The 14,880-nt window shown below is 45.7% G+C and overlaps 1 long non-coding RNA gene across 1 annotated transcript; it reads left to right on the top strand.

Annotated features, from left to right (window-relative positions):
* Positions 1 to 1,268: 1,268 nt before the first annotated feature.
* Positions 1,269 to 12,337, top strand: LOC123240227. Its single transcript, XR_006505766.1, has 3 exons — positions 1,269 to 1,351; positions 9,674 to 9,780; positions 12,106 to 12,337. It is a non-coding gene; the product is annotated as an uncharacterized LOC123240227 (long non-coding RNA).
* Positions 12,338 to 14,880: the final 2,543 nt, after the last annotated feature.

The following is a 14,880-nucleotide window of genomic DNA, read 5'->3' as shown; positions in this document are numbered from 1 at the left end:
ATGAAATTCTATCATCAGAAAACTGGGGGGAGGGGGGATTTTACAGCAAGTTTCTCTGCTAAAGGCCTCGTTCCCCAAATTTATAGAGAACTGAGTCAGATGTCTAAGAATACAAGGCATTCCCCGGCTGATAAGCGATCAAAGATAGGACCAGGCAATTTCAGAAGAAGAATCAAAGCCATCTCTATTCAGAGGAAAAAATGCTCAAAATCGCTATGGATTTGAGAAAAGTAAATCAAAACTACTCTGAGACACCACCTGAATACCTATTAGAATGACTAATATGACCCGACTGAACATGACAAACGTTTGGGAGGAGGTGGGGAAATTGAGGCACTAAAGTTCCATTTGGTGGAATCGTGAGCTGACCCAGCCATTCTGCAGAGCAGTTTGGAAGCGTGTCCAAAGGGCCGTAAATTCATGCATGCCTTTGACCCAGTCACACCACTACTAAGTCTGTTTCCCAAGAGAAGAAAGAACTAAACAAAACACTAAAAAAGAGGGGTGGAAAGCACCTATTTGTACAGAAATGTTTATAGCAGCCCTTTTTAGTGCTGATAAAGAATTGGGAACTGAGGGAGTGTCTTTCAGTTGAGGAGTGGTTGAACCTATTGTGGTATATGATTGTAATCAATTGCTCTTTTTCTATACGTAATAACGAGCATCGAAGCCTATTTTCTTCTCTTTCTTGCTTTCTTCCTTTGACATGGCTAATACAGGAGTTGATTTTGCCAAAAAAAGTAAAAGTCAGCAGGTTTCTCTCAGAAAAATCTAGAAAGACTTACAAGAACTGATGCAAAGTGAAGTGAGCAGAACCAGGAGAACAGCGTATACAGTAACAACAGTATTATATGATGGTTAACTGTAAATGCCTTAGCTATTCTCGGGAATCCAATGGTCGAAGACTCTTGTGAAGGACTTGAGATGAAAAATGATATCTACATCCAGACAAAGAACTGATGGGGTCTGAATGCAGATCAAAGCACACTTTAAAAATATATGTATATATTTTTCTATTATTTGGTCTCTTATTTTCACAACATGGCTAATATGGAAATATGTCCTGCTTGACTGCATATGTATAACTGTATCGAATTGCTTGCCTTCTCAATAAGCAGGTAGGGGAGAGATGGGGGGGGGGAAATTTTTCGATTTTAAAGAATGTGAAAATTTGTTTTCACACATAATTAGAAAAATATATTTTTTGAAAGAAATTTTATCATCATCCATTTTTCTTTAAGCACAACTAACTCTTGCCTTTTGTTTCCCAGTTCAAAACAACAGAACCAGGAAGGCCAAAGCCAAGAGAAGCTCATGAAAGTTCCTGGTCTAAGACTGATAAGCCAGCTCGGTAAGCTCTCCCGGAATGTCCAGACGGGAAAGTGGGGCCTTTCGACTTGACGTTGGGGAAATGCTCATAGTGGGAAGAGTTTGTCTCATGTTTCAGACAGAGGAAGCGAAAGAGTCAATGAGGGAGGACGGTGGTGTCAGATTGTAAAAATCACGAGTCAGAAATGATCTCAAGTGAATGAGAAGTTTATTGATCACCACATACTGTAGCCCAGAGTGCATACATATAGCCTCAATGCATGTATGATGCTGATCTGTACAAGATACTATAAAATTCCCTTCTAGTGTGGCTTATCAGTCATTTTTCAATTGAGTTCAAATCTTCCTAACCCCATTTGGGGTTTTCTTGGCAAAAATACTGGAGTGGTTTGTCATTTCTTTCTCTCGCTCCTTTTAAAATTGAGGAAACTGAGGCAAGCAAGGTTTAAGTGACTTGCCCAGGCTCACGTAGCTACTTAGTGTCTGAGGCCAGTTTTGAACATCTTCCGGATTCCAGGCCCGGCACTCTATCTGCTGCACCACCTAGCTACTTCCAGATTCCCCCTAAGTTGCTCCACTTTTTACTTCCTCGGTCTAACACCTCTGGCTGCTTCTCTTTACCCAATATTGCTCCCCAATTGACATAACACTGATGCAATTTCTTTTTCTTATCCTGAAAATATTCTATTTTCTAGACTATCTAGAGGTCTCCTGTACAAGTTATCAGTAACTTGATCTTCTTTTTTCTCTTTTGCAATCCTGAGTCCAGACAAATTAGTTTTCCTTATTACAGCATCATTTTATATTCATACACAAAAACTGAACCTTTCAGCAGCTTGAATGGTTGTTTTCTCTGTCTACTCTAGGCAGTATGCAGAGCCTCTGTTACCTGGAACATGTGCTCTCCAATAGAAAGGCAGCTGCTCCCATCTAGACGTTTCCTGGCTTTTTGGAGAGCTCAGGATCAAATATGTATCCACAGGACCCTCATTGGACAGCTCCTTCTTCTGGGTTGATGTCATTATTAATGACACGCCCAGCCCATCCACCTACCTCTTTTCCATAAGAATAACATCCAAGCCTTTAGGAAAGCTATTGCTAAAATTCTAGATACGTCATGGTAGCTCCTTGACTTCTCAGTTTAGAAGAGAAATTAATATAGAGTCTGGCCTGATCCATTCTTAAGGGAGCTACTAGGTCTCCCCATGATTGCTATTACTTTTTCTAGAGTACTCTTTAGCCATCCCTTTTGAGAATTTTGCCAGACCTCTAAGTCAAGCTCCCAGCCTCCATTTTCTTCCCCCCCCCCTTTTTTTTTTTAAACCCTCACCTTCCATCTTGGAGTCAATACTGTGTATTGGCTCCTTGGCGGAAGAGTGGTAAGGGTAGGCAATGGGGGTCAAGTGACTTGCCCAGGGTCACACAGCTGGGAAGTGTCTGAGGCCGGATTTGAACCCAGGACCTCCCATCTCTAGGCCTGGCTCTCCATCCACTGAGCTACCCAGCTGCCCCCTTTCTTCCCTTTTTTGAATTCCAGTCTAGTGAACTTTCTCCAGTGATCTGCACGTCTCCTATTCTCTGGGGTCATCCACAGATCCCAGATGGTGACTTGGCCATCATATCTGTCACTTGGGAGCGGGGTTCGTCTAGACAAGTCAGGCATCTCAATTCGAGTCTGGAAGAATTGTTGCTTGCTTAGTGGCCAGCATTCTGGGGATTCTGGATGACCAGAGAAAGGAAGTTTTCCAGATCTTTGAAAACTGGATGTGGGAAAGAATGTGTCTTTGACCTGCCAGAAAGGTGAACAGAACTGATGGTCGAGTCTATGGGGAAAAGAAGCCAAACTCCTTTCCCCAGGGAAATCAAAGAGAGCATCCAGTCGCTTTTTTGCGTTCTCGAGTTCCCCTGGCATTTGGGCTCATGTGTCTGCACACATCTGTCTGCCCAAGGCTCAGTGTCTTAGACAAATGGCCACCTCAGTCTCCCTGGCTCAAATGTCCAGAGGTATCTTTTTCACTTCCTGATTCCTTGTCCCAAATGTCTGTGGAGTGTAACCTCTGCTGTTTGGAGCTGGCTTTCTTTCCATGAGGACCAGAATGGAGATGTAGGTGGGGGCAGGCAGTGCTTTTCAGGAGTCAATGAAGTGATCTCTTTCTGGACTCCATAATGATTTCTGATGCCTTCTGGAAGGAAAATAAAATAGGATTAAGATCTCCCGGGGAAGGTGATTAAGGAGAAATGAGACCAAAGGGACACAAATCTTACTTTGAAAATACTCTGAATTATTAAAACCCAGATAGGGTTTAGTATAGCATTAATAAAACACCTTTAAATCTATGAAACATAAGCCATACCAGTGAGAAAGGATGTTGGCCCTTTGGTCTGAGAACCCCCCTCCCGTGTCCTTTCTTTCTATCCTGTGCCTCTGCTGCCATAGACCCTCTCTCAGGGTCTCAGTGCTCCGCCAGTGGCTGTGATCTCCACTGAGGGTATTTATCATGTCTCTTAGAAGGATCTTCTATTTTGGGGGACTGAAGGAAAGAGATGCCTTCAGAAAGTGCTGACAGATTCTCGTCACTCCCTCAGTCATAATGGCTTGCTTCTGAATCTAGAAATGGGGCTTCAGCAGCAGTCGATTCTGCTTTGGGGGAGAATTCAGAACATTCTAGAGCAGCTTTGTTCCTCCAAACTAGAATTCAGAACATTCTAGAGCAGCTTTGTTCCTCCAAACTAGAATGAACAGATGAGGAAACAGCTTGGTGTCCTCTTTGCTCAGGGGCCTGATGCATCTTGAGGGCTAAGACCCAGTTAAAGGACAGTGTTTCTGGAGGAGATGGACAGGTGGCTGAATGGTGCAGGGAGAGAGGTGGGAAGCAGTGAGGTGATGGGATGTAAGGAGGAGGGAGAGCATGTTTTGATGCTCCTAAGGATCTTGATTAAGTCTCTGTGCCTCTTCGGAGTTGAACAGCCCAGGGTGTTTGATAGCAAAGCCTTAGAAATTGCCCACCAGGGTTTGTTTAAATTTCTCTTCCATGAGGTGTAGAGATAGGTTTTTTTTGGTCCACATCTGTGATGTCATCCACTTGGTGTGAAAGCACTTTTCCTTCCGGAGCTCTTGGGAGCAATCTGAGTTACTAAGAGATGAGATCAGTTCCTTCTGGTCAGGCAACCAAGCAGGTGCTAGAGGCTGGATTTGAAATCAGGGCTTCTTGCCCCTGAGGCTGGCTCTATCCACTTTGGCCTAGGTGTCTCCTACACATATAAACATATATGTTGACATGAAGGGTCACTATGTCATCACCCGGACAGCCAGGTAGTGTAGTGGATAGAACTCTAGGCCTGTAGTTCATAAGATTTCAATTGAATCTGGTCTCAGACACTTGCTAGCTGTGAGACTGTGGGCAAGTCCCCTAATCCTGTTTGCCTCAGTTTCCTGTGTAAATTGAAATGGAGAAGGAAATGGCAGACCACCCCCAATATCTTTGAGAAGACAACTTCAAGATGGGATCACAAAGAGCCAGACCTGACTGAACGGCAAGGACAACGATGACGACGACGACGACGCATTATCATCGCGTCAAGGTGTCCTTACTTCAAATCCAAGAATAAAATGAAACCTAAGTATGGTAGGAGTGGAAAGTCAAGTCATTTATGGCCGTGTACCCATGTTGAATGAATGCTGCGGGTGCCAGCCAGAGCAGCATCGGGAATAGAGCTGGCCTGGGTGCGAGCTTTTCCTTCTCCACATCCTGGCTTCATGGCCCGTGCAAGTGTCTACAACGCCTCCCGCCCCAGGCCTGGGCCTCTCCAGTTGCTGAGCTGGAGCCCGTGAGGCCTGGGTGTGGGGACTTACCTCACCCAAGCATGCCCTGCAACAATGAAATCACAATGCCAGGGCAGAGGTGCAGAGGCAAAAAGGAACCCTTTGTGGAGTTCAGATTTGGCAGCCTCTCCAGGGATAAGTCCATACAAGTGTTCCTGGGAGAACTGGAAGGCCTGATGCAGAAGGCTTCACTTGGGGCAGCACCTGAGCCAAGACTTCCAAGGACCGAAGCGTTGGATGGGAGAAGGCTGTGCATTCTGGGCACGAGGGCAGCCTGGGCAAAGTGGCGGAGATGGGAGATGAAACATCCGGTAGGAAGGACAAAGAGCAGGCTACTGTGGTAAGAATTCAGACAACATGCTTAGGAAAAATCACATGAAACAAATGTGCAAATGTAGGTTGGAACTGGACCACAGAGGACGTTAGATGCTGAAGAGGCGAGTGTCCTGGGTGAAACGGGCAGCCGAGGAGATTCTTAATTAAGGGAAGGGCATGATGGGACCTCTACTGTAGGAAAACTGTGGACAATGGCCCGGCCAGAGGAGACACGAGTCTAATTAGAGACTCTACCACTGTCTGGGTAAAGCCTGCAGAGATCCCAGATAAAGTCTCCCTTCCCGGTGGAGAGAGCATCCGATTCTTTGGAATCCCATCTCGAACTAGGGATCCTTTAGGCGTCCAGTCTGAGCTCTCAGGGACTTTACTTTCAGGCTCACTTGGTGGTGGGACTTTTGAGGAATCAGCGCCAGCGTTTCCAGCTTTTGGCCAGTGGCCGAATTGTCCTCTTGAACCATTTTCCCAACAGGAAAAGACTGAGGCCTTGTGGGTAGTGTGCTATACAGACTATATGGCTGGCTCTTTCTGTATGTCACAGTAGAAACCCTAATGGCAGTTAGCAGTTGGGGAATTGGGCCCTGTGTCCCTAGATGCAGGATCTGGGGAGGAATCATGCTTGGGACATCTTGGGTCACAGATGCGATGGTTTTAGCTGGGTCACCAACTTCTCACCCTTTCTTAGGAAATGAAAAAAACGAAACAGAACAACTGTTTGGAAAGTTGAATAAATTAGAAGACTGAGTCTGGGAGGAAACCATAATAACAAGAAGCCTCGGTCCCAGGGCCCCCTCCTACTTGAATTAGCTTTTTTATTCTCAGAATCTCTCTTAGCATCTTACTATGGTCACCTTTTGCTTCTAGGAAGTCAACTCGTTTTATAAACATGATGTGACCCTTTCAAATCGTCCCAAAGTGGGTGGGTGGCCATATTGGTATAGTCTAAGGGAGCTGAAAAAGACCTTCAAGGTGACCTAGTTTCAAAGCTCCTCATTCTGCAGCATAAGAAACAGGAAGCCAGGAGAAAGTAAAGTGACTTGTCCAAGGCAACTAGGTGGTTTGGTGGACAGTGCTGGATCTGGAGTCAGGAAGAGCTGAGTTAAAATCCAACCTCAGACTTAGTATTTGCACGACCCTTGGCAAGTCACTGAACCTCAGGTTGCTTTAATCCACTGGAGAAGGAAATGGCAAACCTCTCTGAAAACCCCATGGACAGCACTGGTGTTCTCTGGTCCATGGGGCCTGGAAGAGTCAGACAGGACTGAACACCACCGGCACGGGCTAGGTTCTAAGCGACAGGCAGCCTTCAGACTTGGGGTCTAAGGCGCTCAATGGAGCCCTTTTTGCACTGTCTTCTGAGGGATTAAAGGGTTACTTTGTTGGAGTAAAATCTGTCTGGCCAATGCAAACACTTTCTTGTGGCTAAATAAGCCCCTTCCCAGGCCCAGAGTGAGCCTGGGAAAGAGCAGGAGGCGTCCCTGCTGCCCCAGTCCATTTGGGGCCCATTTCCCTACACTGACTTCTTCCTCAGGGCTCTGATGTTCGTGCTGGTGGCTTTTCTGAATCCTAAAAGCTCGAACAGTGCCCAAATGGCGTCTTAGGGAAGAGCGTCAGGAAGTCTTTGCCCCCAACAGCCTCCTTCCCCAAAACTCCCAGAAATGAGCCCAAGTCGAGTCTCTTTGAGGGCTGCCCAGTTCTCTTGTCCTGGCTGCCAGATGAGCCCCCTGAGAGATAAATGCGCCTGGGAATAGTCCTGGGATCTGAGACGGGGCTTCCGAGGGAGCCGCCTCTGCCAGAACGCATTAGAATCCCAGCAGGCAGAAAGGAAAGTAGAGAAAAGTCAGCTTGTGTCAGGGATGGATTCAGGCCCCTGGACCAGGGAGACTTTGCTCCCAGGCCTGGAATGAGAGCTCAGCCCTGCCACCTAGTGGACAGCGGAGTTTGCGCAGCTTGCCCGCCATGGTGCTTCTTTGCTCCCTCCTGAACTTTCCCTGAATTTTCCTTTCTTCCTTCCTTCATTGCTTCTCTCTCTTCTTCGCTGTACTGTCTTCCTTCCATGTCTCCCTTCCTCTTCCTTATTTCCTCCTTTCTCTAGACTTAAACCGGCCACATTGAACCCTGTCTAAGTTATAAACCCATTCACAGATGGAGACCCTGCTTGGCCCAGAGTAAGACAGTGTCAGACCTAATTCTTAGTTTGCCCACCCTGAGGGATGCCCACCCTGAGGGATGCTCACACTGAGGGATGCCCGCACTGAGGGATGCTCACACTGAGGGATGCCCGCCCTGAGGGATGCTCACACTGAGGGATGCCCGCCCTGAGGGATGCCCGCACTGAGGGATGCCCGCACTGAGGGATGCTCACACTGAGGGATGCCCACACTGAGGGATGCTCACTCTGAGGGATGCCCGCACTGAGGGATGTTCACACTGAGGGATGCCCACACTGAGGGATGCTCACACTGAGGGATGGCCATGCTCTTATTCCTTTAGTACCCACCACGGGGGAATCCCAAAGAGCCAACATATTAGGTATCTCGTCAGGTTTTGCTGATTTAAATGGGGACATTTGTTGTTCTTCTCATGGCCAGTTGAGAAGGCCATCTATAGGTAGAATCTACAAAGTGGATCGCTTATATGAATGCAATTCAGCATTCATCTGACTAGTTCTTTTCTCAAATCTCCTGAAGTTTCCAGTTCCAGTCCACCAATCAGTCAGCCAATAAACACTGATCAAGCTTGTCCTATTGTGACACTGAAATGGCAGAGTGGAATTCTAGCAGCAAGATAGGGAGTCAAGCCACAGCTCAGAATTCCAGGCACCTCCCCCCCCCCCATAACTCTGGGTGAGGGGGCAGCTTTAGGCAGTTAAGGGAAGTTCATTCCTGGGGTTTGGAAGTGAGCAGGTCACTCTGTTTGCTGTTCCCAGATCTTAGTTGCTCTAAAGGGCTTTAGGCTTGAATCTATACAAAGCCATTTTAGTTCTCTGCTGCCAACTTGTTTTAGCTTGATTAGACCTTCAATCAACATCACAGTTACCTCTAATTAATTATTTAGATCATAGGCGAAGATTATCTATAAAAGTTACAGAGGTAATTAGCTAGCCAAGATACCTTTCCCCTCTGGGGGAGGGGCTGCTTGGACATAACAGTTTAGGGCTTCCCAGACCTTATCTATCCTTGTTAAATCTTCCTTCCTTCCCTTCCCCACATAACATTAAACCTTTCATCATTTGGGAGCTGTGTCTGGCTGTATTCAGGGAAATATTCACAACTCCTCAAACTGACTCCCTCCTGCCATGTAGCCCCAAAAGCAAGTCCTTTCCTCTGTGCCTGAAAGCTTCAAGACATCAAGCTTTTACTAATTTCTCCTACTCAAACCTGTGGGGAAATAGTTTAGAGAAAGTTAACATCTTTAGGAGATTTTATCCTTCCTAGTTTCCTGACTGACCCCAGAAGATAACAGATCAACCTCCATTTTGTAATGGATTTCCTAACTGCTTAGTGGGAGGGGGGAAGTGAAGGAGAACCCAGCAAGATCATACCCCTCCCTTTCTCCCAAGCTTGTCAGTGGGGGTGGGTGAGACCTGGTTACTCTATGGACCACTGGCATTTGCAACTTCCCACAAATAGAGCTGTTTAACCAATATATAACACTATGTATGTGCCAAGGACTGGGCTAAGCACTAGGTGACAAAGAGAGGTCAAATGCCCTCTGGAGCTCACAGTCCAATGAGAGAGGCAGCATGAAAACAATTCTGTGCAACCATCCAAAGAGTGAAGGCCCAGAAAATCAAAGGAAATGCAAAGGTTTCTTATGGGAGGTGGAGGACTTCAAAGAAACCTGGGAAGCCAGAAGGCACAGCAGAGCAGAGAAGAGTGTTCCAGGTCTGGGGGGTAGCCAGGGACAATGCCTGGAGCTGGGAAATGGAATTAGAAATGGAGATGGAGCTAGTGAAAGCCCTCTGAATATCCCTTGGAGTCCGTGGCCTAGAATCTTGTTTTCATTTCTTTTATCCTCCATTCCCAGTCTGGTAGACTGGCTTCTCCGGGTTCCCTCAGGAATTACCTTGGGACAGAGCTGAGAATAAACCCTTGATCCTTGACTGGGCTTCACCGGCATAGCTATCCAGTAGGACTTGGTGCTTCCATCACCATTGATGATGTGTAACAACGGTTTCTTTTTCAGGCCTCCACCCCCTTCCATGGTAGATGCTGAAAGCTCAGACTACACACATTTCACAAGCCAGCATAATTCTACTCGGCCATTTTCCAAACATGAATCGTCTCATAAAGGTATGATCAGGAAAGGTGGCCACTTCATGGTGACCTCAAGATCTCTGGGCCCTGGGAAGAAATCAGGGGGTGGTCTAGTTGGATTGCCAGGGATTATTTCTCAGCCCAGAGCATGCCGGAGAGGGATGCTCCCTTCCCCCTCTCAACATGTACCTGAGGATGTTTCTCATGGGACCCACCCTTCTGCCCACAAACCCAATGGGAGCACTTCCTCCGACTCCTGTCTGGTGTAAGGCAGCGGTGCTCACATGTGGCACGAGGGTTGCAGTTTGGGCACTCAACCTCTATCTAAAAGGTTCACAATCACTGGCCTAGTTCATTGCCCTGAACTTTGCAGTGAACTTTTGTATTTGTTTTTTAGTTTTGGTATCTAGTGGGAGAAGGGAATATAAGGATTTATATGCTATTTACTATGTGCCAGATACTATGCTAAGCACTATAAAAATATTCATTCATTTGATCTTCAGAAGAACTGTAAGAGAAGTTTTACAGTCCATTTTATTGTTGAGGAAACAGAGGCAAACAGAAATGAAGTGTGACTTGCTCAGGGTATGTCTGTGATTACATTTGAACCTGAATCTTTCTGACTTCAAGCCTGGCACTCCCATTACTATACCACCTAGCTGCCTGTGGAAGCAGAGGGAGCCCAGGACCATGGACTGTGGGTGGAGAAGGGTGTCATCTTTTTGCCATAGACTGATCTAGACCTCTTCAATGAATAATAGAGACTTGAATACTTAAAATAAGGGACATATTTTTAATAATAGCCAAGATCACAGAGTATTAAGGGATCCCAGAGACAATTCTGCCCAACCCATTCCTGAATGAGTCTCTCCTCTGCATCCAAATGAACACATGGGCTTCCAGGTTTCTCTTGGCTTCCTCTAGTGACAGTTCTGCTCCTCTCCCCAACCTCTCCCTTCATTTGACTTTTGGGTATTTCTAATAGTGAAGAACCTGTTTCTTACTCAGTTGTCCCAAGAGCTCATCAATGTCAGTATTACCTAGGATGTAGACCTTAACTTTTTCCTACTTGCCCATCATGGGATTTTTTTTCACACTAATGGAGTATGCTGTACGCCTTGTCCATTTCTGTCCTCCCTAAGTGATCCCGTTGGTCTCCCCAAGAGCAGGGAATTGACCTTTTTCAGTTTCTCAAAATTCTGAGAATCCATTGGGAGGTAGAGTGTATGGACCATCCACCAGTTGTGCTTCATTCTTGACATGTGGCCAGCCCATCTTTTTCATCCAGATACCCCTTTTCTGACAGTCTTTACTTTCATGGCCACCCTACAACATACTGCTGCTATGAGTCTCTCCAGAATCCTTTTAGTGATCCCTGACTTCTGGACTTTGGAGACAACAGCATTTCATTACTCACTCATACAATGTCACCAGAGAAATTTCTTCCCTCCCACCAAAAAAAGGAAGGAAGGAAGGAAGGAAGGAAGGAAGGAAGGAAGGAAGGAAGGAAGGAAGGAAGGAAGGAAGGAAGGAAGGAAGGAGAAAGGAAAAAGAGGAAAAAAAGAAAGCTCTTCAGGACAGAGAGAGGAAGGACTTTGTAAGAAATGCTAATTATGTTCTCCTTTCAAAATTTCTAGACGTCACAAGGGTTTTCATTTTGTCCCATATGAAAGTATTTAACCAATTGCAATATGATTGCTACAGTGTTGGGCACTGAGTGCAAATCCCATGATGGCCACTTATTACCCATGTGACTCTTCTGGACTGCAATTATCTTATCTATGAAATGAGTTTTGCCTCAATGACATTGAGGCTTCCTTCCTACTCTAAATCTCTGGTTACCTCAAGGTAGGTACAGGAGATCTTTAGCTTACTAAAATATTGCCAGCTTGCATTGTCTAAGAGAAACCATTTAAAAACAAAAGCGAAACAAACAAATTGAAAGAAAAAAACACCTTCAGTCTGTTTCCCTTCTTTTGCTTAGAGCTGATGTGTATTCACTTGAAAGACAGAGTGCTAGAGGATTAAGTGTGATGGCCTAAAAGTTCCCGGCTTGGGGGATTGAATCCTGGCTCTCCTATTTACCTCTTGTGTGACCTTAAGCCAGTTACTTCTCTTTTCTAGGTTTCAGTTTCCTCCTTCAGGAAATTATGGAGTGGGGTGGACTAAATGACCTTGAAGGTCCCATCGTTTCTAAATCCGTGGTCCTGTGGTCAATTCTGAAAGGCTCATAAATAGATTGCCTAAAAATCAGAGAAAAAAGAAATGCTCTCATTAGCCCAGGAGAGAAATAATGGACTGACTGGAAGGTTGTATCCAAGGATTTGTCACTGACTTTTTTCTCTCCATTTTTCTGTCTAGGTCACCGTTCCAAGCAGTAAAGACCAAGAATCAGCCTTGAATCTGACTCCCTGAAGTCAATGTTACTGGATTATATCCAATGCATTCCTCCTTTTATGTTGTTTTTTTTTCTGCTAAGTTTGCATCCCCAGAACTGCACCCTCTCATCTCCCTTCTGGCCATTCAAAGTACTTGTTCATTTCAAAGATTCACCTTTTCCCAGATCACTCGGGCAGTATAATAATCTCTAGCGCTGGACACCTGCCTCCGTGTAGGGACTCCTTTGGGCGAGGGGTTCATTTCAGAGATCTTTGAAATCCTCTTTTAGTTCAGGTTAGCAGAGGGAGAAGTGGCCTTTGCAACCCTGATTTTTATGGAAGGAGGCCTCGGCTGTAGCTTACAGAACAAATTCCTAGAAAAAATCATGTCAGTGATTTGCATTCTGGGTGACATTGCGAGGGATGGAGTTTTTACTCTGAAAGAAACTGCATCTCCTTCAGGAAACATAAAACAAAACAAAGAACCATGCCGTCCAAAGAGACAAAGGGACAAATGACTTAGCACACTGGAAATCTTTCCTTCCGAATGGCAGAAACCAGAGAAATTCATGCTTTGTAGAGAAATCCAAGTTCCGGCCCAGTAGGAAAACTGCCACGTGTACTAGGCCCAGGCTGGGCTTCACGGCAGTCCCAATGCATGGAGCTTGGTGTGTTGTCACTTGTGGGCAGAGTTCAAGTCACTCAAGTCAGGTATAGCCATGATCTGTTGGCCTACATTATACCCAGGCAATGGAAAGTTGCAAAATTGGCATACATCATCTCATAAAACGTTTGTCATTTACCAATAAAATCGAGTGTGGCGAATCAGAGAGAGGAGAGCAAAGCTGCAGCTCCATCAACCCCGAAAGACTTTTCTGTTTCTTTCTCCTCCTGGGCCTATTGAAATAATTTGGTGACAAGTGCTCATGCTTTCTCTGACTTCATGATGCAAGTGAGAAGTAGCTGTATGTTTGTGGCCCTTCTTTTTGGCATGGCGGCTTGGTGGCTCCTTTCACCTGAGCTCAAAGACGGTAAAAATCAGGCCAATCCTCCCATGCATTGAGACTTCTAAGTCTTGGCAACGCCTAAGGAAATATTCTGGATAAACTAACTTCTCAGAAAGTCTTCTTGGGACACTTAATGCTCAGAGGACAGGAATTAAGCGATGCCCTAGAGCAGGGGTCGGCAATGTATGGCTCTCCAGCCATATCTGGCTCCACCTCCCTACGGGCCAGTCCGGGCAGAGTCCCAGGATGTGCCCCAGGGGGCCCTTCAGCCCCCGCCCCATATTCCAGCACCTTCCGCCTCCATCCCCCTCCTTCGGAAGGTGTTTATGGCTTTCATGGCCAAAAAGGTTGCCGACCGTTGCCCTAGAGAAACCCAGCCTTCCAGCTTTGCTACTGCTCTCATGGAAGCCCTTCGCTTCCTTCCGTGCTTCTTTCATGGAAATGGAAGATAGCCAATGTCGATCGCTCCTAAATCCTGATCAATTTGGGTTTTTTCTTGGTGGTTTGCACTCCGCATGTTGTTAAGTGCTCTTCAGACAGACAAGAGAAGTTATTTGATGAAAGATGACTTGAAGGCCAAAATAACTTATTGGTTTCTCCTCCAGAGTGAATACATTGCCGCCTTTCCAAATACGCCACAGCTCCTTAGGGACAAATTCAGAGTACACTTTCTGAAAACAGACGAAAGGAAGGTCTCTTCTACATGAAGGCCTGCGGGATCAGGAAGTGCAGGCTGAGGGTGAATTGGAGCTTGTGGGCTGGGGAGCAGAGCCTTTTCTGAAGGGAGCGAAGCAACAGGGGTGATTCCTTATGGAACTAAGGAAAAGTTTCAGTCTCGGGCAGTGATATGAATCATGAGGGAAAGAACTTGAAGGCAGAAAGGAAAATGGAACCTTACTAGCTCTAAGTTTCCTTCATGAGGCCACCAATACTCCAGCTCCAGCAATATTGAAATTATTCTACTTGCCCAGTGGTTTGTGCCCCATGTTTCTGGCAGCATTCAGTCATGGTGATTTTAGAGAAACAAAATCCATTACAGTTTTTTTGTTTGTTTGTTTGTTTTTTTCATTCATAATTTGGCAATAATACCATCTGCCTTTTCAAATGTTATGAATTTATTTTTACATTTTATGGGAACAGTTGAGATTTTCCTGATGAAAATACCTGTTTTTCTGGCCTCCTTCATATTTCCTCCAGTTGTATTTGGTTTATTCCAGTGTCAGCAGGGCGCGCTTCTGCCCTGAAGCCCACAGCTCCTCGGACACCCCCTGGATTCTGCCCGTGGCTCAGCAGCTGGAACTGGGTTTTGGCCGAGCAAACAATTTTCACTGTAACTAGTGGCTGATTTAGCACCCCTTGGGATAATGTAAAGGGTCTAGGCTTTGGAAAGAGAAGAGTTTAAGCACACGCTAGCCTCTTTGCCTGCTCTATGTAAGTAAAACCCTTTCAGTTTCAAAGGAGGGTTTTTCATTTTTCTTTCTACGATGGATTCCATCTTAGCCCTAACCAGTTGAGTGCCAAGCCCCTTCCCCGCAGAACTCTTTGTAATGTTAAGAAGTACCCAAAATCTCAATGCTCTGCTCCAAACCCAGGGCAGTGAGTCCCTTGGCCTTTTGCTTTACAATCAGATATCAATTATTTCTTTGGCTTCTCTGTTCTCTCAGGGGCATGTGCAAAGCTAACCTTTATAGGCACATGATTTTATGCTTTAATTCTCTGCTTCAAATGGAATGAGTACTTCAAACTGCAGA

This window comes from Gracilinanus agilis, chromosome 3, assembly GCF_016433145.1.
Source record: "Gracilinanus agilis isolate LMUSP501 chromosome 3, AgileGrace, whole genome shotgun sequence".
Taxonomy (NCBI): Eukaryota; Metazoa; Chordata; class Mammalia; order Didelphimorphia; family Didelphidae; genus Gracilinanus; species Gracilinanus agilis.
The sequence above is the reverse complement of the archived record's forward strand: the minus strand, read 5'-3'. Positions and strand labels throughout refer to the sequence as shown.